The sequence below is a fragment of the Chrysochloris asiatica genome, unplaced genomic scaffold (assembly GCF_000296735.1).
Source record: "Chrysochloris asiatica unplaced genomic scaffold, ChrAsi1.0 scaffold00118, whole genome shotgun sequence".
Taxonomy (NCBI): Eukaryota; Metazoa; Chordata; class Mammalia; order Afrosoricida; family Chrysochloridae; genus Chrysochloris; species Chrysochloris asiatica.
The window spans coordinates 5,424,924-5,428,376 of NW_006408636.1; the positions used below are offsets into that span (position 1 = coordinate 5,424,924).

General features: G+C 37.0%; 1 pseudogene; it reads right to left on the reverse strand.

The window, feature by feature from the left end:
- Positions 1-546: 546 nt before the first annotated feature.
- On the reverse strand, positions 547-2,246 carry LOC102818156 (annotated as a pseudogene).
- Between the last annotated feature and the right edge of the window lie 1,207 nt (positions 2,247-3,453).

The following is a 3,453-nucleotide window of genomic DNA, read 5'->3' on the forward strand; positions in this document are numbered from 1 at the left end:
ACAAACAAACAAACAAAAACCTGGTTGTGAACCTCGTGGTCAGCAGCTCAAATCCTCCAGGCCCTCTACGTGAGAGAGATGAGGCTTTCCGCAACTTGCAGTTAAACAGCCTTGTGGCCCAATATTCCGTGTTGTTGTTGGAGCTCCACACTACACGTCTCGCTGCGGCTCCAAGTTCTCGCTGCGGCCATCTAGTGATAGTAAACACTAAAATCCTGATTTTAACAGAATAGTAGTAAAAATGCTTCAGTTAATTATGTTGAAAACAGTTCATTGCTAATGGCTTTTGCATTCAGTATCAGGAAGGTACAAATATCTTTTTATTCTTTAAATGAAAAATAAATTATCTGTAGACATGGACGATATACAACGACAGTGGTAAACCATTGCATATTGTCAAATCAAACCAGTTACTGATGGTTGCAAGTGATTTTCTTAAACATCAGCCAGCCTTTTCTTCAGACACGTTCTTCTCTGAAGTTATTGGTGAGGAACACTGCCATCAGCTTCCTGTCACGGTTCATTGAAAACTGGTAAATCACTATTCTAGGAATTACAACATGCCACCTTCCCCATACCTCCCATTTGACCTCCCATTCCACCTATTCCACCCATGCCAGGGTCCTTCTCTTTTTCAGTAATTTCTGTTACTATAATTTCTGCTGTGGTTAACAGGGAGGCCACTCTAGCAGCATCTAAGAAAGTAGTTCTTACAACCTTAATTGGATCAATGATTCCTTTTGCTACCATATTGGCAAAATCTCCAAGCACAACATCATAAACAACTTCTGAGGAACTCTGCATAATTTTCTCAGCTATCATTGATCCTTCCGCATTCTTAGCAACAGTCATTGCAGGAATTTTGAGAGTTCTTTTAATAATTTCTATACCAACTTTTTAATCTTCATTTTCTGGAGTTAGTGAGTCCAAGGCTGGAATGCAGCAAAGCAGAGGACAACCCTCCAAGAACAGTGCTTTCTTCAACAGCTGCTCATGCTGAATTGAGGGTATCTGTAACTCTGTCTTCCTTTTCATTCACATCCACATCACTTGTTCCACCAACTTTTAGCACAGTTACTCCATCCAAAAGTTTTGCCAGATGTTTATTCAGCTTTACCTTCTCATATTTTGTAGTTGTGATGTCTAACTGCTCAATGATTTCTTGAAAATGTTTTTCAATTTGAGCCTTGTTACCTTTTCCTTTCAAGTGCATGGCATCATCTTTGGTCACAGTGACCTCTACAACTTTCCCTAAGTCATGCAGCTGAACAATTTCAAGAGTGCTAATCACTCTTCTCCAAATACCACCAGTAGCAATAGCCATCTCTTTAAGCTGGCTCTTTATATTGTCACCAAAACCAAGAGTTTTGAGTGCTACAACCTGAAGACCACCTTTTAGCCTATTCAAATTGAGGGTACTTAGAGCTTCTCAACATCTTCAGCAATTATGGCCAAAGATTTACAGTGAGCATTGGCAATTTCAAGAATAGGTACAATAGACTGGACACCAGAAATTTTCTTTTCATTCAATAGAACATAGGCTTCCCAGACATCACATTTTTTACCTTTTAATGTATTAATTAAGTGTGGGAAATATAACTTCAGTCAATCATAACCCTTCAATAAATTTTATCTCATCATTCAAGATTTTCCCACTCTTTATTGTAATGATACCCTTTCTTCCAACATTTTTCATGGCATAAGAAAGTATGGTACCAATTTATTTGTCTCTATTTGAAGAAATGTAGCAACCTGTGCAATTTATTCAGGAGTTGTCACAATTTTAAAAGACTGCTTCTTAAGTTCAGCGATTACATCATCAATAGCTAGCATCACACTCCTCCTGATTTCTATTGGATTAGCACCTTTGCTACTTTTCTGAAAACCTTCCTTAGAAATAGAGCATACCAGTACAGTAGCAATGGTGGTGCCATCACCACCCTCTTCATTAGTGTTGTTGGCACCATCCTGAACAAGTTTGACCCCAATATTTTTATTATTATCTTTTAGGTCAATTGATTTCCCAACAATCACACCATCTTTTGTTATGTTGGGGCTTCCCCAACGCCCTTCAATAATTGCTATTCTTCCCTATCGCCCCATAGTAACCACTTCAACATATTGAATATTAGGGCTCAAGAGTGTGTATCAAATTTTACATCTTTGGCATAAAACTAAATAAAATGAGGAGCCAGTACCCTGAACATTGGCCGCATTTGTTAAAGGACTGCAGGTAACCAGAACATTTCTTCAGGGAAGCAGACAAGTGGGTCTGTATTAGTGTGAAGAGGAAGGCTGTCAGCAGTGAATGGGGGAAGAAAGTATGGTCTTTTAAATAAATGATACTGAGAGAATTACTGTTAACTGATGGTACATGGTAGGGATTATAATCATTGTTGTGAAACAAAGTGTATGATTTGTTGAGTGTAAAACTGATAATCTTCTCAGTAAACTTTCACTCATTTCACAATAAAAACTTAAAAAAAAAGAGGGGGTGGAGAATAATGAAACTTAAGTCCTTAGATAATTGTATATAAAGACAGTATTTTAATTTATATCTTGTACATATGAATGTAAAACTTAAACTAAAACTTCTGAAAGAAAACATTAATAAAGTCTTCATAACCTTGAATTAGGTAAACACTTCTTAGCTATCACATGAGTACAATTGTCCATTAAAAAAAGAAGAAGAAAGAAAGAAACCTAAATTGAACTTAATCAAAATTTAAAACTTATGTTCTTTAAAAGACACTGTAATGGAGAAGACAGCAACTGTGACCATACCATAAAGCCAAAGCCATACCTTCAACAACTTCACCAATTGGGTAAAAGCCAATACCAGCTGGTATACACCAGATCAGCGATTACAACCAAAATCAGCTAAATCCACTCTGAACTGAACTGTATGAACAACACACAGAGAATGGCACACAAGCTCATCTCTTGATCACACTCACCAGGAGGCAGTTGGTGAATGCCTAAGAATACACCAACATACAGTCATTATATTAACACAAATACAATACCACTATGCCTCAAAAGGAGCAGAAAATCTCTGTTCACATGAAGAAACCAGACAGAGTAGCTCAAAAAAGTGGCCAAGAAGTAGACCTAGAAATGTTTTGTTTTGTTTTGGGGATGGGGGAGGCACTAGAACTACCTGAAAATTTATTCAGGAGAATAATATTTAGGTACCTCCAAATGATTGACAGAAAGATCGAGGACAAAAAAGAGCAACTCAGAAAAGTGCTATAGGAATAATCAAACAAAATTGATAAAGGAAGGATTAAAAGCAATGCAAAACCTGCAAACAGAAACTCAGAAGATTAATACTACTATAACAGAAATGGAAAATACACCAAAAGGACAAAGGAGTAGATACTAATCAATCTAAACCAGAATTAGTGAGCTTCAAAATAAATCTCTCAATACTAGTAAGCTAGAGGAACAATC